This window comes from Martes martes (genome assembly GCF_963455335.1).
Source record: "Martes martes genome assembly, chromosome: 8".
Classification (NCBI taxonomy): domain Eukaryota; kingdom Metazoa; phylum Chordata; class Mammalia; order Carnivora; family Mustelidae; genus Martes; species Martes martes.
In genome coordinates, this window is record NC_137895.1 from 47785774 (window position 1) to 47813525 (window position 27752).

At 41.0% G+C, this 27752-nt stretch overlaps 1 long non-coding RNA gene across 2 annotated transcripts; it reads left to right on the forward strand.

Moving 5' to 3' along the window:
• Positions 1 to 1448: 1448 nt before the first annotated feature.
• On the forward strand, positions 1449 to 27553 carry LOC308348107. Of its 2 annotated transcripts, none has more exons than XR_013967306.1 (4): positions 1449 to 1564; positions 7619 to 7697; positions 10996 to 11130; positions 27099 to 27553. It is a non-coding gene; the product is annotated as an uncharacterized lncRNA (long non-coding RNA). The 2 variants fall into 2 exon arrangements; XR_013967307.1 differs by having other exon boundaries at positions 10996 to 11115; positions 27099 to 27547.
• The last annotated feature ends 199 nt before the right edge of the window (positions 27554 to 27752 follow it).

The window sequence follows — 27752 nt, forward strand, 5'->3', positions numbered from 1 at the left end:
CTCTAAAATAAAGAAAATGTTTAAGATATCTAAGGAACTATATACCCTACAAATTTATTGTAACCATTCATTATCAATGACATTTCTCATCTATACTTAATACTTCACGTATAATGACTTTTACATTTCCTTTCCTCCCTCCTCTAAACACACCCAAGAAGAAATTTTAATTAGTATGTTAGAATATTAAGACATTTTATTTATACAGCATAAAATTATCTTTTGGACAACACTGAATAAATAAAATTATTTAGGGAAAAAAGAATTTGTCCAACAGACCTAAAAAAATAAGCTTACTTAATAAGCTGGAACTAGATCTTGGTCTGTTTTCAGCAATCAACAGAGCTATCATGGAACTTTCAGGACAAACCCGAAGTGCCATAGGGAAGGCAGTCATTATTTTATTTTCATGAGTCAGGTATTTGATTAGGTAAAAGATCGATGTTTTTCAAACAGTGAGTGGGTTAGGAAATCAGTTAAGTGGGTCAGACTGGCTTTTTTTTTTTTTTTTTTTAATGAAATAGAATGGATGGGCAAAGAAAAGGAAGAAAAAAAAACAAGAAAAGCACATCACATGTAATAAAGGTAAATATTATTTCATGTAATGCTTAAAGTCACTATGTGAAGTTCATCCCTACTGTGGGCTTTGGTCAAATGGGTTTAAAAGCACAAGACTTCAGAGACTATCCAGTGTTCTTCTCATTAAAAAAAAATTAATTACCTCGATCCTTACCCCAACATTTACTCTCCACTAACATTAGTCTTTAATAACCTATATTTGTTTTATTTTTTTTAAGATTTTATTTATTTATTTGACAGACAGAGATCACAAGTAGGCAGAGAGGCAGGCAGAGAGAGAGTGGAGGAAGCAGGCTCCCCACTGAGCAGAGAGCCCGATGCGGGGCTCCGTCCCAGGACCCCGAGATCATGACCGGAGCCGAAGGCAGAGGCTTAACCCACTGAGCCACCCAGGCGCCCCTGACCTATATTTGTTTTAAAGAGGTTTATTCATTTACTGCTACCGTATGCTAGGCATTGTTGTAACCACTGAGGATACAGTGGTAGTAAACTGAGATCTCTGTTCTCACAGAGATCTCACAGAACGGGAAGACAGATGATGTACGTGTCAGGTGGTTCTATAAGCACCAGGAAAGGCAGGAGGGTTAGGAGAGGGCAAGTGACTCAGGTACAAACTCAGATAGGATGTTTCAAGAAGGCATCACTGAGAAGGCGACGTTGGAACAGAGCTCAACATTTAACTTTTTAATTGAACATTTTCAATGTTCAATGTTCAATGAACATCTTAATAAATAATAGTGAACCGTTGCTGAGATTTAAGGTATATGAACTATTTAATGACCTTTTATGATGCTGAGTTTTTTGTTCATTTATATTTTTAATCATTTGCTCAACAAATGTTTATTCTGTGCCGGCGGAGGCTGGCCTTTGTATTGGGCTCTGGGAATTGAACTGAGAAAAAGAGGACCTTAGCTTCTGCTCTCAGAAATGTCCAGTCTACTGGGGTATTCAAAATTGGGAAACAGACAAGGACAATCACAATGTGGTAAGTAGATGTTGGGGGAGTACAGGTGGCAATTCCAACTTCCTAGGGTATCAGGGAAGGCTTCCTGGAGGAATGATGTCCCAGGGGCGGTATAAAGCATGAAATAAAATGATCTTCACTTCCAAATGTTTGGATTCGCCCTCGTTTAAAATGGTAGCTGAGGGGTGCCTGGGTAGCTCAGTGGGTTAAGCCTCTGTCTTCAGCTCAGGTCGTGATTTCAGGGTCCTGGGATCGAGCCCCGTGTTGGGCTCTCTGCTCAGTGGGGAGCCTGCTTCCCTTCCTCTGTCTCCGCCTACTTGTGATCTCTCTCTCTGTCTCAAATAAGTAAATAAAATCTTAAAATAAATAAAATAAAATGGTAGCTGAGACCATCAGGGTTTCAGTGGTGCTCAACGAGAAACTTACGTTGCGACAGAAGGTTCTTCTAACTTCACATAGCACCAGGTTAGTCACTCCCCTCTGTTTGAAAACAGACAGAAGAAGCGAAGAGAATGTTTACACACCTGTTCCCAGGAAAGGTAGATCTAGAACAATTCTCTACCTTGTGATCATAAAGTTAGGTTTCTCCTTGTTTACTAAGAAGGGCAAAGAGCGCTCCTGCAACACTCAGAGGTGTGTTTTTATAGGTGAGCTGTTGATTCATAACCTGGAGACCGTGAATGTCGGTCCTGTAGAACGGCATTCTACATGGTAGAGAGCTGCTGCCGAGAACTGTGCGTCTTCACTTGATGTCGTAACTGTTTGTCATCCGAGGTTAAGCTAGTTCACCAGCCTTGTGATAATGAGCCAGTGAAGACCTCGCCGAGGCTGACAGAATGAACTCAACCAGCATAAAAGCCTATTGGTTTTCTTGGCATAAGGAAAATACCCGAAGCCTTTTTCCTCCTCGCACTGATTAGGCAAATAAAAATAAAGGGGTGAGGCTAACCCAGTTAATTCTAAGCACGGCCCCAAATCTCATTCTAACAGAAGTGGAAGGCCAGGTGGAACGAGGAGTCCAGTGCCCCAGATGGAGGGAACCGCACACAGGAAGGGCCGCGGGCCAGGGCAGGCAAGTCTGCCTCAGAAAATGAAAGTGGTTCAGACGCAGAGCTTCTGGGGGAAGATGGCAGGCTCAGGAGAAGCATGAGATTTCCCTCCCAACCCAATGTCACCTACTATGGCAATACCCTCCCAAAATGGCTTTTCATAACCACCACCACCCAAGTTTTATCCAAAGCATTTATCGCTCTCTAAAATACTATATAATATGTTACCCATTGGTCTTCTGCTCCCTCATTAGAATGTAATTAGCTCATAGAGAACAGGACTTGTGTCTACTTTGTTTGCTAACACCCCCAACTAAGAATGGGAGACTAAAAACTGTTTGGAAGTTCAAGAAAGAGGCTTGGCAATTTTCATCTTCACTCTAGAATCCACGGGTGGATTATTTGCTGACTCTCTTCCTCCTCATCCTCTACCCCCATTTAGTATTTTTAAGTATTTCCCTTTGGGCTGTGAGAAGAGTCTTACCACCTCCTACATGGCAGGTAAGTCCTGGAAAACTGTCCAGTTCTGTGAGCTGCATTGGGGACAGAGTTCTGGGAGTTTCTGCATTTAAAGTTTTTTGGTTTTGTTTTAATCAACTTTGGACGTTGGTTCATAGACTTATGGGAGCAGGACTCTGACCAAATTGGCTCGGCTCAAGAAATAGAAGCAAAAAGCTGGTTATCTGTCTTCTTTCCATTTCATGCTTTCAACTTCTGCCAGTTTCTTCAACAGTCTCTCTTTGGTCCCATTTATCAACGCAAACATTAAGATGTGGCTGTTCGGGGCGCCTGGGTGGCTCAGTGGGTTAAGCCTCTGCCTTCAGTTCAGGTCATGATCGCAGGGTCCTGGGATGGAGCCCCGCATTGGGCTCTCTGCTCGGTGGGGAGCCTGCTTCTCCCTCTCTCTCTGCCTGTCTTTCTGCCTACTTGTGGTCTCTCTCTCGCTTTGTCAAATAAATAAATAAAATCTTTAAAAAAAAAAAACGTGGCTGTTCATGTACCTTAAATCTTTAACGTGCTTCTTGTATATCTCTGATCTGACACTTCCTCACTCACTCTTCCTTGTTCTTTTACCCTGCAATGAGTCACACTTCCCTTTTTATTTATTTCCTTTACACAAAGCAAGCAGAAGCCTCATACAGGACTGAAGCCACATATATTTCTGATCAAAGAGGAGGAGGTGGAAGGAAACAGAAGCAAAGGGAACCGACTGGAAGGCCGGGAGCTCCCTTACACAGCACATTCAGGATGTTTATGGAAAGTTCATGGATTTCCTTAACTCTACCGCATGTATTAAAGGTTCCAGCTGAGTTTATATGAATTTGATGAACTTCATTTTTCCATGAAGTCACACTGGCAGAGAAAAATGGTCTTTAAAATCAAGTCCTTCTTTGCTAAACCTTCTGTTAATTCTGCTGCTTCCAAGCTATCATGTGCAAATGAGCAGCAAAGAAAAGTCAAGATCACCATTTAGGCAGCATTTATCAATGGGGACCCTGAAACTCTCAGATGATGTTAACTTTCTCAAACAGTAGTGATACTTTACTTAATGATGGCTTGACTCACTTTTTTTTTTAAATGATTTTATTTATTTTTCTGACAAAGGAGAGAGATCACAAGTAGGCAGAGAGGGCAGGCGGGGGTGGGGGGGGGGAAGCAGGCTCCCGATAAGCAGAGATCCCGATGCGGGGCTCGATCCCAGGACCCTGGGATCATGACCTGAGCTGAAGGCAGAGGCTTAACCCACTGAGCCACCCAGGTGCCCCCTTGACTCACTTTTTTTTTAAACGTGGCAGCCAAACCACATATTTGCTATGGTAACAATGAAGAAATGTTATTCAGTAGAATTCTTTCTGGGAGAACACTGTACTTGTTTGAAGCAATGTCTTGGTAAACTCTTTTGGGAGTATAAAGCAAAAACTAGCAACCCAAGTATCCATCAATGGATGAGTGGATAAATAAAATGTAGCACGTACATAAGATGGAATATTATTCAGCCTTAAAAAAGGAAGGCAATTCTGACACATGTTATGGCATGGATGAACTTTGAGGACACTGTGCTAGGTTAAATAAACCAGTCACAAAAAGATAAAATACTGTATGATTCCACTCATATAAGGTAGCTAGGGTAACCATATTCCCTGAGACAGAAAGTAGAATGAAGGTGGCCAAGGGCTGGAGTGGGGGAAATGAGATATTTTTAATGGGTAAAGAGTTTCCGTTTTGCAATATGAGAAAGTTCTGGAGATTAGTTGCACCATGATGTAAATACACTTGACACCACTGAACTGTAGACTTAAATATGGTTATGATGGTAAATTTTATGTTACATGTATTTTACCACAACTTAAAAAATCTTGAAAACCTATAAAAAAAGACCATGAGACACAATACTGAAAATAATAGAACATTTTAAAGGTTTACTGATTTAAGTATACTTACAATGGCATTCTAACTTATACAGTTGTTTTTAAAATAAAAATATATAATACAAATTTTTAAAAGACTATATTTACATTCTTTTTCTCGTAACTTTTCCTGTCCTTTTGACCACTGTCCCACAGCACTTTATTTAAGAATGACTGGATCTATCCGGTAAGTCGAAATTAACAATCTCTCCTAATTTTTGCTGAGGATGATAGTTCCCAATACTAAGTTGCAGAGCCTCTACTTAAGTCAAGATAAGTAGGCCGAAAAAGGATTGATTGATTGATTTTCTATGTATTTTGTTATTGCCAACCTAGGTCCACAGTAGGCCTAAAAATCTATGTTTTTTTAAATGGTCCCAAAGTATATATGATGGTCAGCCTGGTCTGGGAGCCACCAGACTAGAGGGGAAGCATTAAAATATTTTCATGAACAAGTAAATATTTGGGTCTAGTACTCCAAAGTGATTTTGAAGTTCTTACTAAAGCTCCAAGTTTAAATTAGAAGACTTGTCAGGAGAAACCCTTACACTAGCAAATTGTTGTAAAATTCTATTTTCTCTTACTTGAACATCACAATTACATAAACAACTCGATTTCCCTCCCTCGGTTGTTATAGGTCCTAGCATGCTTAACCAAAAGTGGGTTATTCTTTCCCTTCTGCACACAGGGAAAGGTAGGTTCAGAGCTTCCTGGGCTCAAGACCTATGTGGTCACTGAAGGGTCCATACTTAGAAAGCCCCAGGCTGGGCCTAATACTCTGCTGTTGCCATCTTGAAACTCTTTTTGTGTTTTAAGTTTTAATTTTAATTCCAATGAATTAACATACAGTGCTATGTTCGTTTCAGATATACAATATAGTGATTCAACAATTCCATATGACACCTGGTGCTCCTCACAATGCCCTCCTTAATCCCCACCAGCTGTTGTACCCATCCCCCACCCACCTCCCCTCTAGGATCACCAGTTTGTTCTTTATAGTTAAGAGTCTATTTCTGGTTTCTCTCTCTCTCTCTCTCTCTTTCCTTTTGCTCAGTTGTTTTGCTTCCTAAATTCCACATATGAGTAAAAACATAGCTATTTTTCTTTTTCTGACTGACTCATTTCACCTGGCATTATATTCTCTGGCTCCAGCCATTTGTTGCAAATGGCAAGATTTCATTCTTTTTAGGCTGAGTAATATTTCATTATATATATCACATCTTCTTTATCCAGTCTTCAATCAATGGACACTTGGGTTGCTTCCACATTTTGGCTATTGTAAATAACGCCGCTATAAATAAGGGTGCATGTATCCCTTTGATTTTTATATTCTTTGAGTAAATACGCAGTAGTGTGATTGCTGGATTGCCATCTTGAATTTTTTTTAAATTCTTAACAATTTTTTAACAAGGGGCCCCACATTTTCTTTTTTCTTTTTTTTTTTTTTAAGATTTTATTTATTTATTTGAGAGAGAGCACACACAAAGAAAGAGCATGAGCAGGCGGAGGGGCAGAGGGAGAGGCAGAAGCAGACCCCCCTGCTGAGCAGGGAGTCCAATGTGGGATTCGATTCTGGGACTCCGGGATCATGATCTGAGCCAAAGGCAGATGCTTAACCCACTGTGCCATCCAGAGCCCCACATTTTCCTATTGTACTGGGCCCAAGAAATTATCTAGCTGGTCTAGAACTTGGGTTACTGATTCCAAGATGTGATGCTCTAGAATCAGTTGGGAGAAGGGTTATAATGAGTAAAGAAGCCAGATTGTCCCTTTTATTCAAGATTCAATGTAGCTATTTTATACAAAATTTTCATAGTGATTTTGTCATGTAGCTTGGCAATACTAACCATAGAATCCACAAATTAAAGAGAATCTAGAGCACATAATAGTTACATACAAGTTCCAAATAGAAATCCTCACAAAGACGGATATAATTTTCTCATAAATATTTACAAGCTTCAAATTGCTGGATATCAGTCACTCCATTTATCTTGGTGTTTCCTAGTGAATGAAGTCTACTCAGTGTCTACATCTTACTGAGAAAAATCTGTTAAGCTAATGCAGAAAGATGAATCAAGAATGCCAAAAAAAAAAAAAAAAAAGTTTCCATCCTGAGCCAAAGAATGAATCACTTGTGCATTCATATGTTATAGAAAATATGATTCTTTTTTTTCCAGTTTTACAAGGCCAACACCTATCAGAAACACTAATTCTTATGGTAACTGATTTAGACTAGGTCTCAAAAGCCATAAAAAGGCTGTTCCTGGAAACGAACAAAGAATGTATTTGTATGTTTATCTGGGAATTCCTGCCAGAATCCATTCCAAATCAGCAAAGTAACATCTACTTTTACATGTGTGTTTCAGTGAATTTTATCACTTTGCTTGTAGAGATATAAACTGGTATTAGGAGAAAAGACTAGGGATATGACAGAACTGAAGTGTTTGTGCCTATTTATTAAGCATGATTATCCTTCCACATTAGAAATCACCATAAGTCAGCTTTTTCAAAGGCACTGATGTCCAAGGTCTGTGTTTTACTTCTTCTATCCTTAAGTCACCTAATAATGCTGGCATGTGGAAAGTACTCAGCAAATCCTCTCTTCACTCTCTCTCCAGTTATGGCCTCTCAGGGATCAAGCTCCTCCCACCAGCTAATTTTTCACCCTTATCTGTCCCTATTGGGCAGCACCCCCAGGTAGGCAAATTTTCATAGTCTCTCTGCCACTTCAATTATAATCTACTTGTTCTTGGTCCCACTTCTTCTGCTTTCCAAAGTGAAAATAATCTAATTTCTTTCTCAGGCTCATGTTTTGATGAATTAATGTATTAACAAGGTAGCATCCTATTCTCCTGTCTGTTTTGGGGTTTTGTTTTGTTTTGTTTTTACAATAACAATATTTCAGGACAGTGGCAATGGAGTGACCATTAAGAGTTGAAATTATGACTATGCAACTAGGAGTTAGAGATACCTCTGAGTCTCATAATTTAGATAACAGCCTATGGACAGGACTGGCTTTCTGTAAAAGACACTTTATCATTTCTTTATTCAGTCATCAAACATGTACTAAGAACTTAGTCTGTGCCAGGACATACAACATTGAACAAGGTGATCAGGTCCCTATTCTCATGGAACTTACATTCTAGGCATGTCTCCCACATAAATCTATGAACAAATAATAAGGAAATATTTGGTAATGATAACCACTATGGTGAAAATAAAGCAGGGTGATGTAAAGAGAAGTGACCACCAGAACTGGGGTGGGGGCTGCAGCTGAGTAGTCAAAGATGGTCTCTCTGAGGAAATGACATTGAAGTTGAGACCTGAATGATAAGAAGGATGACATGGGGTGGTCTAGAAAAAGAACATGTCTGGCATGTGGGAAGAGCTAATGCAAAGGTGCTAAGGTGAGAGGTAGCTCTATGTGTTCCAGGGTACTGTGGCTAGAGTGTAGGATTTCCAAGGGAGATGAGGGGGGAAAGGTAGACAAGGGACAGTTTATGTGAAGTCTTAGAGGTCAGGAGGAGCCTTTGGGTTTGCTTCTAAGTGTGACTAGAAGACACTGGAGTGTTTCAAGCAGGGGAATGACATATTCTGCTTATGTTTTGACATAACCTTCTGGCATTTGGGTTGTGACTTGACTCCAGATGACAGAGAGGGAGCAGAGAGGGCAATTAGGACAAAGATGATGCAGGCTTGGATCAGGATGGCACCTGTAGAGGTGTCAGCAGCAAAGTCAGGATAGACTTGGAGATAGAGTCAACAGAATTTGTTGACATATTCCATATGGCCATGAGGAAAGGAAAGAGAGGAGAGTCAAGGATGATTCCTGGGTTTGAGTTTGAGTAGCTGAATGTATAATGGTGTCATTTTCTGAGATGGAAAAGCTGGGGAGGGTAGTTTGGTGGAACAAGTTGTAACGGGGGAATCAAGACTCATATTTCCCCAAAATATTGAGAGTCAGATGCTTATTAGACATCAAGGTAGAACTGTCATGTGAGTATTTAGCTATGTAAGTCTAGACCACGGCACGGAGGAGAGTTCAGGGATAAAAATTTAAACTTGGGAGTCATTGGCATACAGATGGAAGTCTAAACCATGGGATTGGATGAGACTATCTAAAGACAGGGTAAATGGAGAAGATGAATCAAGAACACCACCGTTTAGAGGATAAGCAGAGAAGTCAGCAAAGGAACCATTGAGAAGTGGCCATTGGGGGTCTTTGGCAATCTTGACAGCGCAGTTTCAGAGTGCTAGGAACAGAATGAGGGGATTGAAGAAATATAGATGCATACTCCTCAAGCTTAGGCAGTACCCACACAAAGCTGTGCTGGTCCAGGAGCATCTAATGTGCTTAAAAGTTTTTTCTTTTTTTCTAAACTATGTGGCACACAGAAAATATGCAACAAAAAATGCTGTGAAGTTTTCATTGCCACCTACATAGCTCGTAAATCCTGCGATGTCCTGAAAGAGCTGCCAGATAGCCAGCATTAATAATTTTATGGGGTAGCTCTCCAAGACATCATGAAGGAAAAACTAATAAAAGCAATTGTAAAAAGGCTAACAAAAATAGAAAACCTGACTGGGAATAACTTACGCCTGATGAATTTCTATGTTGTAATACTAACAAAGCTACCATAAACACATGGCATTGACTTCTGTGGTTTAAGGCATTCACATTAAAATTAATCCCCAAACTAGCAAAATATTTGTCTAGAGTTGTGACAGACTTTTTTCACTTGTCACAACGTACTACCAAAATAGCATCTATTTCTCTGAAGGCAACAACTATTTTTGTTGATGATGCAGATGGTAAGGGGAAGGGGCTGTGATTACTCTGAAGGAGACACAAGGATGAGTCAAAAGTAGTTCCTGCCTTCAAAAAGCTAGCAAGAATTCTCACATCACCAGGCTGCTACCACAGCAGGGGCAGGGACTAGTTAGTCTCTCAGGATTACCATTGGAAGCCAACACCTGGATATAGAAGTCGCTTGTCCTTGTCTGTTCAGGCTGTGACAACAAAATACCAAATACTGGGTCACTTAGAAACAGAAATTTCTCACAGTTCTGGACAATGAGAAGTTAAGGATATGGTGTCAGCAGATTTGGTATTTGGCAAGAGCTTCCTGGTTCAGAGGCAGCCATCTTCTTGCTGTATCTGCCTATGGTGGAAGGAGCCTTGGAGCATTGTGGGGCCTCTTATAAGAGCATTAACTTCATTCATGAGAGCTCCACCCTCAGGACCTAAAACCCTCCCAAAGACCCCACCTCTTCATATCCTTGCCTTAGACTTAGGTTTTCAAAGTTTGCATTTTGGGGAGGACACAAATGTTCAAGCCATAGTGGCACTCAAGATAACAAATGAATAAATGAGTGAATTTTAAATACAGAAAGATACATCTATCTGGTGCATAGCAGTTGCTCAATAACTATTTGTTGAAATAGTTATTAGGCAAACAGCAAACTAGGTCGGAAAAACATAAAGGGATATAGGACTAGGACTGTCAGAAAAAATTTTTGAAAAGATTGTGACTCCTGAAATAGGCCTTGAAGAGAGGCACCTGGCAGGCTCAGTCAGAAGAGCATGTGACTCTTGATCTTGGGGTTGTGAGTTTGAACACCATGTTGGGTGTAGACATCACTTAAATAAACAAAACTTTAAAAAGAGGCTGGGGTGGGGAGCGGTGGTGAGAAATGTAAGATTTTTGACCACATAAGGAAGTCCTTTAAAGAGGGAAAAGAAAAGATACACCTGCTGAAGGAGGCTCTTCATGGCCCAATCCCATGAAGCATATTGCCTTGAGTTCCTTGCCTAACATTAAGCCAAATATTCTGTAGTGGCAATGTGTGTGAGTGTCCTGGGCTGGGTCTCAGTGACAACTTGCAGAGGAAGCCATTTTCTATGAACTAGTACCTACCTCCCTCCCCTGACTGACCTAATCATCTTGAGAAATAGCAGTTTGGGTTAGGTCACCTATAATTTTTTTTTTTATAGGTCACCTACAAATTTTGTAGGAAGATGCTTGGCCATCCAACTTCAGCTATCATGCAACTAGACCACAATATGATCCAGGTAGCAGAGCTCAAGCCTCATGTTCTCCTGACCCATCCATCTGTAAGCACAGAGGAGGTGTGCACGGGTAGCCACAAACGGTTTGCCTTCCTACTTACTTTCATGGGAAAACACAGGCTGGCCTCAGAGACACCAGCAGGACTGACAACATGGAACCTCGTGGAATCTTGCCCTGTCCACTCTCTTCTCAACCATTCAGAGAAGGCAAAGACCCTGGGAGATGTGAAAGGCGATACATAGGAAAACTGGGGGAAAGTGCCTCTCTCTCTCTCTCTCTCTCTCACCCCCCTCCCTCTTTTCAGCTGGTGTCTCCGAAGTGTCCCAGGTTTGGGTTTGGTAGAGGGGAGAGAAATGGAACCAGCTTCGTGAGTGTGGGACCTACATCATTACTCAGGGTTCTTGTCTTCACCATCTTCAAATTCTTACCAGTCTTCGAATAAAGGACCTCACATCTTCATTTTGCACTGGGTCCCCTAGTCCCAGAGGTGGGTTAGCCTGCCAGGAAAAGCAAGCTCAGTCCTGACTCTCACCTGGGCCTTACCCTGGTGCTTGTTGACTGGCTTCTGGTCAAGTTCTTTCTCCTCCCAAGGACATCCAATGTCAAAACGGAGACACATTGGACTCACTAACCCGGATCTAAGGGAAGAGCAGGAAACAGATCTCAACTGTTATATTTCTTTGAACACTTATATTTTATCCTAAAAAAAGAAAAAAAAGATATTTGCATTCTATTCCATAATGTATCTGTTGGATACATTTTTAAAATAAGATATCCCCCCAAATAATCTTCAAGTAAGACTGGCACTTGAAGAAGATATACCCTCTTTATCAGTTGTGTATAAAGGCCTTCTGCCGCCTTCCTGCCAAGTAACTTCCCATGCTGTAGCAGTGGGGGGCACACAGGTCAAGGAGAGCCTCTGCCAAGTTCCAATTCAGCGAATACACTTCACAGGACTCCAACTTCCTCTATGTCCCCACAAGACCCTCCCCGTGGCCTTCACTGGCACATTATGTAACTCATGGTGTTGGGTTCCTTTTTCCCTGCTCTTCTTCCTTCTCCTCTTCTTATAAAGAAAGTCACAGTTGCTTACTAGAAACCAACCCTAAAAGTGCTTTCTAGTTCCTCTCTGAGTCTAGAGGCACATCACAGCCTGGCCAGTTGTCTTCTGGTTAGGTCTCCTGGCTCCCAGTAAGGCTTTGCAGTTCTGGGTTCTACCCACTTCCCAAGGTCCACCCCTCTTCCCTGCTCTGGACTCAAGACCCACCCGCAGTGGGGACTGGCTCAGCCAGCACTGGGCATATCTAACCAACTCCAACAGTCATGCCTCTCGGTTGTCTCCCAGCTCTGCAACACACAGTGCCCTCTTCTCAGAATGCTTAAAAGATTTCTACTTGTCCTTGGGTCTCAGTCTAAATGCAACTTCCTCTGGGAATCCTTTCTTGACATACCTCACCCCACCTCCCACTCACCACCCAAACTAAGCCAGTCTTCCCTTACTGTTCTTTCTTCCCCTTATAGGAATACTTAACACAGTGTACTTACTGCATTCTTCCTAACTTACCCATATTCCTCACTAACCCCCCAGCCTGATCAGAAAAGGGACTTGCTAGCCTTCTTCTCCATTATATTCCCCAAACCTAGCAACAAGAAAAGTGTAGAATGTTGTTGAAGGCAAGGCACCGTTAAATGATTTTCATTTATAATCTCACAACAATTCTAGAAGGAAAGGATTAGTGTTCCCATTTAACAGATGGGAAAAGGGAGGCTCAGAGAGGTTGAGTAAGTTGCCTAAGATGGAACAGCTAGAAGTGGTTCCATCAGGTTGCCAGACCTTGAAATCTATACGTTTAACTCCTTCCTATGTCAGTCAGAGTTTAGTCAGAGAAGTAGAAGCCCCAGGAGTGATAGAGTGAGGTATTTGTTTTAAGACCTTGAAAGGGTCATTGTTGGAGCTCATTAAATGGGCTGCGGAAGGCTATTGCTTCTGCGTCCAGTGCTGGCCCTGCAGTCTACGGGACAGATAGTCGGGAAGGAAAGTACGAGAAAGCAAGGAAAACTCGGAGCCTGTGGACCCCAGCTGGAAACCACATTATGGTATCTCCCTGCCTCCGAGAACCCCCCGAGAATCCGACCACGTGAGGATGACTTCCCAGGAGCAGCAGGCACCTTTGTCTGGGGTAAACACACCACACCTGGCCCTGGGGTCACAAAGGCTGAAGGAGGAGATCTGGCAGGACCTCAGGAGCGGAGGGCCCAGCTGCTGTACCATGCCAACCGCATGAGTCAGCAGGGGAGTGACAAGGTCTCTGAGCGGCTGCTTGTGCTCAGGGCCCTGCCCTGCCCCATACAAACCCACCTTCACTCCCTCTCCCGGTTGCTTCACTGTTACAAATGACAAAATAAGACGTCCACTCCTGAAATTCAATATTTATAACACGAATATATCACATAGCATTATGTGGTATATTCATGCCTTCAAGGATTATTTCCATACCAACTGCATCCCGTAATTCTTAAGTGGAGGAGGGGAGAGGTCTTGCCTACATCAGCTATCCGATCTCATGTCTGGTTTTTCTGGGACTTCCCAAAAAACCGTACTTTGAGAGACTGTCCTGGCTGCACTGGCTCTCCCAAAGCAGTTCTCCAAGCTTGCTTCTCTCCTTGAATCTCCATGTGCTCACCAACCTGGAACCTCTCCAAACACTTTTGGGGTTTTACATTCATTACAGAGACACAGTTGATTAAATCATTGGTCGTTGAGTCAACCTCCAAGCCCCATCTCCCTTTGACTAAGGGGGTGGGATTGAAAGTCCTAACTTTCTATATTTTTTAAAAATTTAATTTAACTTCAATTCAATTCAATTAATTAACATATAGTGTATTATTAGTTTCAGAAGTAGAGTTCAATGATTCATCACCAGTTGTATATAACACCCAGTGCTCATTACACCAAGTGCCCTGCTTAATACCCACCACCCAGTTACCTCATCCCCCCACACCCCCTCCCCTCCAGCAACCTTCAGTTTGTTTTCTATAGTTAAGAGTTTCTTATCGTTTGTCTCCCTCTCTGATTTCATCTTATTTTTCCCTCCCTTCCCCTGTGATCCTGTTTTGTTTCTTAAATTCCACCATCAGTGAAATCATATGATAATTGGCTTTCTCTGATTGACTTATTTCGCTTGGCAAAATACCTTCTAGTTCCATTCATATAATTGCAAATGGTAAGATTTTATTTTTTTGACGGCGGAATAATATTCCATTTTATATACACACCACATCTTTATCCATTCATCTGTTGATGGATATCTGGGCTTTCCATAGTTTGGCTATTGTGGACATTGCTGCTATAAACGTTGGGGTGCATGTGCCCCTTGGCGTCACTACATTTATATCTTCTGGGTTAATACCTACTAGCTCAATTGCTGAATCATAGAGTAGCTCTATTTTTAAGTTTATAAGGAACCTCCATTCTGTTTTCCAGAGTGGCTGCACCAGCTTGCATTCCCACCAACAGTGTAGGAGGGTTCCCCTTTCTCCACATCCTCACCAACACCTAGTGTTTCCTGACTTGTTAATTTTAGCCATTCTGACTGGTGTGAGGTGGTATCTCACTGTGGTTTTGATTTGCATTTCCCTGATGCCGAGCGATGTTGACCACTTTTTCTTGTGTCTGTTAGCCATCTGGATGTCTTCTCTGCAGAAAATGTCTCTTCACGTCTTCTGCCCATTTCTTGACTGGATTATTTGTTCTTTGGGTGTTTGATAAGTTCTTTATAGACTTTTGGATACTAGCCCTTTATCTGGTAAGACATTTGCAAATATCTTCTCCCACTCTGTAGGCTGTCTTTTGATTTTGTTGACTGTTTCCTTTGTGGTGCAAAAGCTTTTTATCCTGATGAAGTCCCAATCATTTTTGCTTTTGTTTCCCTTGCCTTTGGAGACCCATCTAGCAAGAAGTTGCTGCAGCTGAGGTCGAAGAGGTTGCTGCCTGTGTTCTCCTCTAGGATTTTGATGAATTCCCGTCTCACATTTAGGTCCTTTTTTTTTTCTTTAAAGATTTTATTTATCTATTTATTTGAGAGAGAGAGAGAGAGCTCGTGAGAGAGGGCAGGAGAGAGAGCCTGGGCTGGGGAACAGTTAGATGGAGAGGGAGAGGCAGATTCCCCGCTGAGCAGAGAGCCCAATGCAGGTAACAATCCCAGGACCTGAGGCTCATGACCTGAGCCAAAGGCAGACGCTTAACTGACTGAGCCCCCCAGGAGCCCCTCACATTTAGGTCTTTCATCCATTTTGACTTTATTTTTGTGTATGGTGTAAAAAAAAATGATCCAGTTTCATTCTTCTGCATGTGGCTGTCCAATTTTCCCAACACCATTTGTTGAAGAGACTGTTTTTTTCACTAGTGAAAGTTCCAACCATATAATCACATGTTTGGTTCTCCTGGCAACCAGTCCCCTTCTTAGGTGTGGGTCCCCCACCCCCCGCAAAAAATCACCTAATTAACATAACAAGACACCTTTAAACTCCCATCCCTCAGGAATTTCCAGAGGTTTTAGGAACTCTGGGCCCCACCAGGGGTATACCAATAAAGCACACAGAGAAGCAACAATGGTGGGGGGACATTTTGACTATAAATACCAAAAGTTTGTGAGGCCTGTCCAAAAATGTTTGGTTAGGACAAGGCATGGTGTAGCTGACCTAAATAGCTCTCCAAAGACCTTGGAGCAATTAGCTCCTACATGGTAAAGGCGACTCTTTTCCAACAGTGTGGAAGGCAGTCCCTTAACCTTAGTACCAGCTCATATGAAGGCACTACCCCAACTACATCTGGACTTTATTCCTTTCTTTTCCCATTGCCTGGAATTATGTGACTAATCTATCACTGGTTTGGGGTATGTTATTTCTTAATTAGTTTATTAAGAGACCTTATCCTGTATGCTCTGGGCTTGTGAGATTCCCACAGCAAAACTGTGTTAAGTGCTGGCAAAGACAAACTCAGTCTCCGAGCATAATATGCCTCCCAAAACAAAACAGCTTATCATTATCTCAATATTGTTTCTGATGTGTGTGAAGAAATATAATGAAAATTACATGAGCATGCAAAATAAAGCATACAATTATCTCTGCCCAGGCCCTCTATTTCTCCTTCCTTCCAGGCTTCGACTTAGACACACCTTCTAGAAGCCTTGTTTGACCTCCACTCATGGCCACCCCTATCCAGTTAGAACCTTCTGTTAGTCTGGGTCACAATATCTACAATTTCCCGTTTCTAACACAGATCAACATGGTCATTGAGTGATGGTTGAAGTTTTCCCCAATAGAATATGAGCTCTATTAAAGTGACCGCTGTTTCTTCCATCATCCATGGCATTCCCAGCGCTTAGCATATTATTAAATGCCCAATAAATAATTACTGGTGATGAAGGTTAGTTGGAAGGCAGGTGGGCAAGGACAAGGTGCCCCACCCTAAGAGAAAACCACCCTTAGAAGGATTTTACACCCCCCCCCCCCCAAGAAGGAGCCCTCCAGCCTTTCTGATAGATACATACACAGATGACAAAAACCTGATTGGATGACAGGCACAGGGAGGGTTAATCAAATTAAAACAGACCTCCAAGGAGCCCATAAAAACCCCTAAACTCAGAAACTCCTGCGGCAACCCTCTCGGGTTCCCTCCCTCTTTGGGAGCTTTGTACCATCTCCTTGCTCTGCTCACCACTCTGGTCGGCCTCTCCATTCTTCCAAGCCGTGTGACCAAGAACCAGGGGCACCGACCAAGGAAAAAAATCCCATAACACTGGCACCCTGACTGAATGAATCAATTAAGCATGAGAAGACAAGAGAGTTTGCTTTGAGTGTTACCTAAATGTATTTATAATTTGACTTTGTGGAGCCCATTGTTGAATGGACAAGATTTAGGCTGTTTTCAAAACAATAGACTGGCAAGTAAATGATTAGACTGTGGTGTCTAAATGAGGTGTCTCTCCTGATTGGTGGAGGGCCTCCAAATGAGGGGTGGGGTGGGAGCTCGTGGGGTGGGCCATTAAAGGATTCCCTGGAGGCAGGACAAAGGAGATAGAAGTGTACTGAATACTGGGGTGGGGGGGGCAGGACAGGGAGGGGGAGTCAGTCTGCAAGGAGGCCGTGGGTGGGGCTGCTTTAAAGAGGGAGGGGGAGGGGGTATGGGGAGGACATAAGGAATGCTCCCTTTTCTGGTGACTGTTCCTCGTTATAAGTAGCCCATTGGTTAGTTAGGGTCTAGGGCATTTTGAGGTGGATCATCTGTATTCAGTCAGGGGCTCAGGGTCACTTGGGGCCCTTCTGCCTCGATCAGGTTTTCCTTGCTCAAGCTTGTTGTCGAAAGCATCCTCTATATCACTTCACAGCCTTTTGGCTAAAATCAAGTGTAGTATCAGTTCTTAGGAGTTTAAAAGCTGCCTCTACATAGGTGAAACTTACAAGTTTCAACTATATTCAAATAGTCTCTTTGTCATTCTAATTTATGTACATCTTTTTCTTTCTTTCTCCCCACCCGCCCGCCTTTTCCTGTCGGGTGTGGAATATTAACAAGTCAGGCTATTTGTTTCTCAAATATACAGGTTTTCTTTTCTTTTCTTTTTTTTTTAAATGAGCCAAGGGGCGCCTGGGTGCCTCAGTGGGTTAAAGCCTCTGCCTTTGGCGGCTCACGTCATGATCCCAGCGTCCTGGGATCGAGCCCCGCGTCAGGCTCTCTGCTCAGCAGGGAGCCTGCTTCCCTTCAGGTCTCTATGCCTACCTTGATCGGTCTGTCAAATAAATAAATAAAATCTTTAAAAAATATATTTAAAAAAACGAGACAAAAGATGGCTACTTCTCAACATTTAATACAAAGCACAGAAGAAAGTAGAATTTGGTGATTATACCATTTCCTAAAGAGATAAGAGTACATTTATCATCTGCTCTTACATCCAATGGTTTGATACCTACATAATCTAATGACCAGATTCAATGCTGCTAAATGTTACCATCTTGGCTTTGGAAATTTGTCTTATTAGGCCCAGGAAGCTTTCTTTCAAATCTATTATATATAATATATATATGATAAACTTATATATATGTATATATATAAAGCATAGCAGAAAAGAATGACTTTTGTGTTCAAAGACCATGCTTTGAAGAGAAAAAGTCATTGGCCTAACAATTGCTCCCTGATAGTAAATTATCACAATTGGTAAAGATCTATTCCACTGCTGGGAGTATGTTGGAAGAGGCTAGCATGTAGAAATAAAAGAGAAACAAACATATATTAGGTCTTATATTCCTTTCTGTTTTGTTCATGTTCACTAGTGGTAATAATAATAATAGGTTTAGTCTGGAGCTTATGAAGCATTGCCAATATGCCACTGTTGGTTATAAGCTCTTAGCTTATAGTAACTCGTTTAATATATGCATCCCTTAAATTCCCTATCATCCTGTAAGATCGATACCATGATTAGCCTCATTTTATAGATTAAGGATGTGAAAACAGAGGTTAAGTGACACCCTCAAGGCCACATAGTAAGTGACAGAGAGCTAAGGTTTAAACTTGGGTAGTCTGGCTCCAAAGACACAGTTTCTAGAAAGTCATTGTGTTACTTATTACATATTATATGTTGATGTTCTATCCTTCCTAGAGTAACATTTATAAATCAGCAAGCATGTACTGTGCACTGACCTAGACGCCATGAGGGAAACAGAAAATTATAACATGATGCTTCACTTACTCTAGAGGTAGCTTTCTGGACCAGATTAAATTTTCCACTTGTTTCAGTGTTTCCTGACAGTGTTTCTCAAGTGGTGCATTAGGACCTACTGGGCTATTGGATCAAACTTTGATCTGATTAAATTGTAATTCTGCTTCACTCTCAGTAGATAGAGAAAATATTAAGCCAAGAAGGCCATGCTGTGCAGTGAAGAATGTGGTTCACACCACTAAGGATAAGATGTAAGAGGCAGAAAGGAATGTCAAGCCAGCTCCCAGAAAAGATCCGAGGTTTCTGAGAATGTATGATATTCTCTATTGGAGAATTTGGGCTCTTGTAGAACGTAAACTACGTGAGGGCCAGGATTTGGCCTGTCTTGTTCACAATTGTAATCCTTAGGCAACATCCTAGCACCTGGCACAGAGTAAGCAATAAATACTTGATAAAAGGGATGAGTGAGTGAATGAGTGAAAATAAGAGTGGGGCAGAGCCACATATAGGTCTACTCCCACAATGACACAGTGCTGAAGAGGGACCACGGAAAGAATGGTAATGGTGGATGCCTTTACAGGCATGCTATGTTTTCTCATATTCTTCCAGGAACTATGCTGTGCCTTTTTTTTCTTTTGAAGATTTTATTTATTTATTTGACAGAGAGAGAGAGAGAGAGAGAGCACAAGCAGAGGAAGAGGGAGAAGCAGGCTCCCTGCTGAGCAGAGAGCCGGACTCGGGACTTGACCCCAGAAAGAGATCATGACCTGAGCCAAAGCCAGATGATTAACCCACTGAGCCACCCAGGTGCCCATATGCTGTGCTTTTTGATTACTTAAATAGCATTTTCCAGTCCTTTTATTTTATTTGTTTATTTGAGAGACAGCACGAGCAGGGGCAGGGGCAGAGGGAGAGGGAGAAGCAGGCTCCCCGATGAACAGGGAACCTCATGCAGGACTCAATTCTAAGGACCCTGGGATCATGACCTGAGCAGAAGGCAGGCACTTAACCAACTGAGCCACCCAGGCGTTCCAGTCCTTTTATTTTTGTGTGTGTGCCATCAAGCATTCTAGGATTCAAGGGTACCTGGGTGGTTTCGTCGGTTAAGTGTCCCACTCTTGGTTTTAGCTCGGGTCATGATCTCAGGGTCATGAGATCAAGCCCTGAGTTGGGCTCTGTGCTCAGTGGGCAGTTTGCTTGAGATCTTTTCCCTTCCCTCTCCTTCTCTCTCTCTGCCTCTCTCTCTCAGGCTCTCTCTCTCTCTTAAAAAAATAAATAAAATCTTTAAAAGAAAGAGAGAGAGAATTCTAAGATTCAGAACTTTATCATAAATTCTTTATGAATCTCCCAAAGGAATGCTAACATATTTACAGTTGCACGTCCAAGATAAAAGAACTACTTTGCTTAGATTTTGATGGATAGCTTCTATAGCAAATAGAAAACACAGCCACCATCCCTAGAGAAACACTTGTTAAAAAGATGAACAGTTCTAAAATAACAACAACAACAACAAAACAAAAATAGGTACAACACAGACTACAGAGTTCTTGTTTTAAACAGAATGCTTGAGTTAAGCTGTGTTCTTTAAATTTCTGGGTCCCACTGTTTAGATATCACTCCTTGGTAGTTAAGGGGAAAGATCAAATTCTGGACCTTCATGGAAACCATCTAGCTTTTCACTAACGACTTCCAAATCCTTTGCTAAATATTATAATCTTTCTATTCGGCAACATTGTAGGGTCCCTTTCTTCTTTTGTGTTTATCAGATAATAACAAATCCAGTTCCGGTGGGGGGATAGATCTGATTTGCTGGAGCCAGTTGGCAAGAGGTAGCTATAGCACAGAGTGAGAGGTACCTAAGAGTCAGGCTTAACCTAAATACCAGCCCCTTTTAGGTATATAGGAAACGGCAGGCAGTGGAAAGAATCAGCGAGCAGCATTAGGACAAGACATCATTTTACGTGTGAAATTTCAAGAAAATTTGCCTTTTTTAAGGCAATGTATTAGAGCAGTTTTCGGTTTATAAAAAATTTGAGAAAGAGGTCCAGAGATTTCCCACTTACAGGTATCTTCTGCTCCTTGAGAGTTCGTATTACACCACTTTGCTTTTACAAAAGACCTACATCAGTATCCGTTTCTGATTTTCACTTTTACAGAAAAAAGATGAAAAGTAACATCAGCCTTCAGCGTTTGCTCGGCCACAAGCCAAAAGAGAGGCAGTGTGCCCCCCAAGTGGCAAGAGTGGCGCCCCGACACACTACCCTCAGCCTCTCAGCATCAAGCCGCCGTGGCTTGCAACTGTGTCTGTGAGCATCTGTGCTTCATCTGGATGTAGGTTGTGCCTCCACTATCAGGATGTATCCTAAGATATCAGAAAAGCCCAAAAGAGGTTATTTGTGTGAGGTCTGGGAATGCTCAAGAAATCTTCCATATAAGTGAATGATAATTGTTTCTTTGCTTTATGCCATTTAGACTTATGAGGGTTCTCATAGGAACGCTCGCCTTCCTGATAGCAGGAGACCCCTGGATTCCTGAGCTACATATGCGTGGCCTCTTACGTCATTAGCTTCACTTGCTACAATGGTACATTTTTCATGGCGGATGAACCTATGCTGACGCATTGTAATCACCCAAAGTCCCTCGTTTACTTTCGGGTTCACTCTTATTGTTGTACGTTCTATGAGTTTGGACCAATGTATAATGACATATATCCGTCATCATCACTGCCCTAACAGTCCTCTGTGCTCTTGTCCACTCACAACCTGTTCACCTTGACAACTACTGATCTTTTTTATTGTCTCCATAGTTTCACCTTTTCCACTTTTTGCCAAACAAAAGTTTTTCGTTTTAATAAAGTCCACCTTATCAATTTTTTTTCATGATTCCTTCTTTGATAGAATGTCCTATAGTTGGACTCATACAGTATGTAGTCTTTTCAGATTGGCTTCTTTCTCTTAGTAATATGCACTCAAGGTTCATCCCCATCTCATCACGGTTTGATAGCTCATTTCTTCTTAGCAGTGAACAATATGCCATTACTGGATTGGATCACAGTCTACTGAAGAATGTCTTAGTTGCTTTCAAGTTTTGTCAATTATGAATAAAACTTCAATAAACATCATTGTACAGGTTTTTGTGTGGACATACTTTTTTTTTTTTTTTAAATATCATTTGGCTAAATACCATGGAGCAGGATTACTGGATTGTATGGAAAGAATTTGTTTGGTTTTGTAAGGAATCATCAAACTGTCTTCCAAAGTGACTGTACCATTTTGCACTTCTACCAGCAATATATTAGAGTTTCTGCTGTTCCATATCCTCACCAGCATTTGATGTTTCAGATTTTGGCTCTTCTGATAGGTGCATAGTGGTATCTTGCTGTTATTTTAATTTTCATGAAAACATATGATGGGGAGCATCATTTCATACCCTTATTTGCCATCTGTATATCTTCTTTGGAGAAGGGTCTGTTAAGGTCTTGGGCCCACTTTCCAATCAAGTTATTTTCCTATTCTTGAGTCTTCGGAGTTCTTTGTATATTTTGGTTAACAGTCCTTTATTGGATATGCATTTGCAAATAATTTCTTTCAACCTGTGGCTTGTCTTCTAATTCTCTTGATATTGTCTTTTTGCCAAACAAAAGTTTTTCATTTTAATAAAGTCCACCTTACCAATTTTTTTTTCATGGTTACTTTCTTGGTATTGTATCTTAAAAGGCGTCACCACACCCAAGATCATCTAGGCTTTCTTCTATGTTATCTTCTAGGAGTTTTATAGCTTTGTAGGTGTTACATTAGGTTTATGAACCATTTTGAATGATTTTTGTGAAGGGTGTAAGGACAGCATCTAGATCCAGGTTTTTTGCCTATGGCTGTCTAGTTGTCCCAGTACCATTTATTAAATAGACTATTTTGCTCTGTTGTATTGCTTTTGCTCCTTTGTCAAAGATCAGTTGGCTGTATTTACGGAGGTCTATTTTTGGACTCTATTCTGTTCCATTGACCTATTTATCTCTTGTTTTACCGGTACCACACTACTTTGATTACTGTAGCTTTAGAGTAAGTCTTTTTTTTTTTTTTAAGATTTTATTCATTTATTAGACAAAGAGCGAGAGATCACAAGTAAGCAGAGAGGTGGGTAGAGGCAGAGAGAGAGGGGGAAGCAGGCTCCCTGCTGAGTAGAGAGCCTGTCCGATGCGGAGCTTGAGCCCAGGACCCGGAGATCATGACCTGAGCCAAAGGCAGAGGCTTAACCCACTGAGCCACCCAGGCGCCCTAGATTAAGTCTTGAAGTTGGATAGCATCAGTCCTCCAACTTTGTTCTTCTCTTTCAACATTGTGTTAGCTATTCTGGAGCTTTTGCCTTTCCATATAAACTTTTTTTTAAAGGATTTTATTTATTTATCAGAAAGAGTGAGAGAGAGAGAGACAAAGAGAGTACAATTAAGGGTAATGGCAGGCAGAGGGAGACGCAGTCTCCCCGCTGGGTAGGGAGCCCAATGTGGGACTCTATCCCAGGACTCAGGATCAGGACCCGAGTTCCTGAAGGCAGACGCTTTAACTGACTGAGCCTCCCGGGTGCCCCTCCATATAAACTCTAAAATCAGGTTGTTAATACCAACAAAATAACTTGTTGGGATTTTGATTGGGATTGCATTGAATCTATACAGCAAGTTGGGAAGAACTGACCTCTTGACAATCTGAGTCTTCCTATCCACACACATGGAATATCCCTCCATTTGTTTTACTTCTTTGATATCATTCATCAGAGTTTTGTGGTATTCCTCATATAGATCTGGTACATATTTTGTTGGTTTTATACCTAAGTATTTCATTGGTGGGGGTGCTAATGTAAATGCTATTATGTTTTTAATTTCAAATCCCACTTATTCATTGTTAGTATGTAGGAAAGCAATTGATTTTGTAATAGTAACTGTGTATCCCACAGTCTTACTATAATCACTTATTGGTTCCAGGAGTTTGTCAATTCTTTTGAATTTTCTACACAATCATATCACCTGTGAACAAAGACAGTTTTATATCTCCTTCCCAGTTGTATGTCTTTTTTTTTTCTCTTGTTCTATTAGGAAGGACTTTCAGTATAAAACTGAAATGAGTAGTGGGAGGGGACATCCTTGCCTTGTTCCTGAGCTTACTGGAAAAGCTTTGAGTTTCTCACCATTAAGGACGATGTGAGTTTAGGTTTTTTATAGATAGTCTTTATCAAGTTGAGAAAATTTCCCTCTATTCCTAGTTTACTGAGAGTTTTTATCATGAATGGGTGTTGGATTTTGTTAAATGCTTTTTCTGCATCTATTGATATGATCACGTGATTTTTCCTTTTTTGATCTGTCAATGTGATGGATAACATTAATTAATTTTTGAATGTTCAACTTGGTTTACCTGGGATAAAGTCTAGTTGGTCATGACACATAATTCTTTTTATACTTTGGATTTGATTGATTAATATTTTGTTAAGGATTTTTGCATCTACATTCATGACAGATATTGGCCTATAGTTTTCTTTTCTTATAATGCCTTTATCTGGTTTTAGTATTAGAGTAATGCTGACCTCATAGAACAAATTAGGAAGTGTTCCCTCTGGTTCTATCCTCTGAAAGAGTATGTAGAGGATTGGTATAAATTCTTCTTTAAATGTTTGGTAGAATTCACCCGTAAACTGACCTGGGCCTGACACTTCTTGTTTGGGTAGGTTATTCATTATTGATTCAATTTATTTAATAGGTATAAGCTAAAACTTATCCTTAAAAAAAGGAAATTTAGTTGTTAACTTGTAGAAAATTGGTAAGATGCTCACAATTTCTGCTCTGTAAAGAAGATAGCACCAAAGGTCATAGTTTATTGTCCTGTAGGACATTAATCATATTTATATCTAATTTAGCAATAATTTAGAATGGCTTCAGTATTTTCTTATACTGATTATACACATTATTTCTCTTATCTTTCTTTAAATCATCTTTGTTTACTGCTGATTTTCTCAATAGTTAAAAACTTGACCCGTGTTTAACTGTATTTGTATGAGCATTATTTTATAACATTTTGAAATTATACTTTGACATTTTATAGAAGTACAACTTGGTACTATTTAAAATATTTAAAATCTTGGGCACCTGGGTGGCTCAGTGGGTTAAGCATCTGCCTTCAGCTCATGTCATGATCTCAAGGTCCTGAGATCGAGGCCCAAATTGGGCTCCCTGCTCAGTGGGGAGTCTGCTTCTCCCTCTCCCTCTCTCCCCACTTACGCCTGCTCTCTCTCTCTCAAATAAATAAAATCTTTCAAAAAAAAATCACAAAATCTAGTGACACTTCTGTTCTCATTCTGTTCTGTTCTGTTCTTGTTGACCTTTGTTGAGGTATTTAGCCCCGAGCTATAGTCTTTCCCTCTGTTCCAATTCCTGCCCCTAACTTGGGGAATTTCGTGTCTTTGGGCAGGACGGAGCCATCCTCTCCCTTTTCAGTTCCCTCCTATCCTGTTTCCAGTGGCCTCCCTCAGTTCTGTGATTCACTTCTTCACTCTTCTTCACTTCTGTAACTCAGTACAAAGGATTTTAGATACTCTATTCTTGCACAACTGTTCATCTCAGATATTTCTGTGCTTTTTGCTCTGTACTGCTTTTAGATGAAAGTGCCTTGTTTTTCTGCTTAAAAGAAGTAAGATGTTTCCTGGAAAAATGTTTTCAGAAAATACAAAAAGATTCAAAAGAGAGAATCAAGACACTGCCATCCAGAGCATACCTCTCAGCATTTTGCAACCTTTTAAACTTGCTGTCGGGAAGAGCTTTTTGTTTGCTTTCCAAAATGGGATCTTACCATTCATTTTACTTTTGTAATCTGGGTTTTGCCACTCAATGATTTACCTTTCCCAGCCAATAAATAGAGACCTACATCATCATTATTATGGCTGAAAAACAATTTATTTTATGGATGTAATGTTCTTTATCTAACCCAGGGTGTCTCAACCTCAGCACTGACATTTGGGGCTGGATAATTTATCGTGGGGCCTGGACTGTGCATTGTAGGATGTTCTGCAGCATTCCTGCCATCTACCAGTTACATGCCAGTGTCACCATCCCCCTGGTCATGACAATGAAATATGCTTCCAGCTAGGGACCCCTGGATGGCTCAGTAAGTTAAGAATCCGACTCTTGATTTCTGCTTAGGTCATAATCTCAGGATCCTGAGATAGAGCTGGACACGAGGCCCTGTGATCAGCAAAATAATCTCTTTGTCCCTGTCCCTCCCCCTCTGCTGCTCCCCTTCTGCCTGTCCCCCCCCTCCTCCCCCCACCCCTTCCCCACCTGCCCCTGTGAGCTTGAGCACTCCCTCTTGCTCTCAAATAAATAAATAAAATCTTTAAAAAAAAAATATTTCCAGCTATTCCAAATGGCTTCTGTGGGCAATCTTATCCCAGTTGAGAACCACTGACATAATCAGTCTACTACTACTTAAAATTTACACTTATCTATTTTTTTACAATTAAAAACAGTAGTGCTAATAACAATCCTAACATATACAAACTTAGCACTTCTTTGAGTTTCTGCATAGCTTAAATTCCTAGAAAAGAACATATTTTAAATGTTGATGTCTATTCCCAGATAGTTCCCCAGACGTGTTATATCAATTTATAGTACCATTTAAACAGCAGAAATGCCATTTCCTCAGATCTTATCCAAGTACTGTCCATCTTTTAAATCTTTCTTAGTGAAATGCAAAGCATAATACTATTTTGCCCTTTAAACTTGTAAATTCTTTGATTGCTAATCAGGTTGGTAGCTTTTACTATGTTTATTGGTCATTTGTATTACTCCTTTTGTGAGCTGCTAATTATTATCTTTTGTCCATTCTTGGTTTTGCAAAAGCTAGTAATTCTTTCTTCCAGTCTGTAATTTTTCTGGTAACATTTATGCTGAGTTTTCCTTTAGAGAAGTTATACATTTTTTGTGTCGTCAAATTATTGGCCTCTTTATTGTGGTTTTACTGTTAGTGGTGTCACACTTAGAAAGATCACCTCTGAAGTCTTATACTTCAGAGTTTTACTCTATTAGACCAACCTTCTATTTTTCTTTATTTCTCACTAGACCCTAACTAAGCCTTTGCTATGTCTAGATCAGTGCAGATCAAATTTGAATGTACATATGGATTAACTAGAATCTTATTAAAATTCACATTCTGATTCAGTAGGTTTGTATGGGACAAGGGAGCCTGCCTTTCCAACAAGCTTACAGGTGATGTCAGTGCTCTTCCTGGACCACACTTTCTTTTCTTCTAATTTTATTTATTTATTTGACACAGGGAGAGATAAGAGTACAAGCAGGAGGAGCAGCAGGGAGCGGGAGAAGCAAGCTCCCGCAGAGCAGGAAGCCGGACCTGGTGCTCCATCCCAGAATCCCCAGACCATGACCTGAGCCGAAGGCAGACCTGGGTGGCTCAGTTGGTTGAGCGTCTGCCTGGACCACACTTTGAGTCACTAGGTTTTAGACCTTCAGCCCTCAATTCTCTGCACTCTCTCCCTCCATTCTCTGATTGGCTCTCCTCTGAATTTGCTTCCCTTCCTCCCTACTGTGAATCCCAAGGGTAGTAATTTCAACTATACTTCACCCCTTTGTTTTTTTGGTACAACAACCCTTGCAATCTCCACTTCAATATTGACAAAGCCACCATTTCTCCAGTCTCCAGCCACAGTACCACTGAAGGAAATCCTGTAACTGCTGCTTTCTTCTATAATAAATGTATCATTTCTAAAGTCCAATCAGCGAGCTTTCACTTTGTTCCTCCTCAGCTGCCTTTCCCATTTTCATAGTAACTTTGCCTAAATGTTAACTCAACCCCGCTCCACCTCCTTTGAAGCCTCTTTGTCAATGAATGGCAGTAAAAGAACCTCTTCAAGCCACCTAGTAGAAGTCACAGCATAGTAACTGCTGCATGCTTAAAAAGAAATCTGCTCCC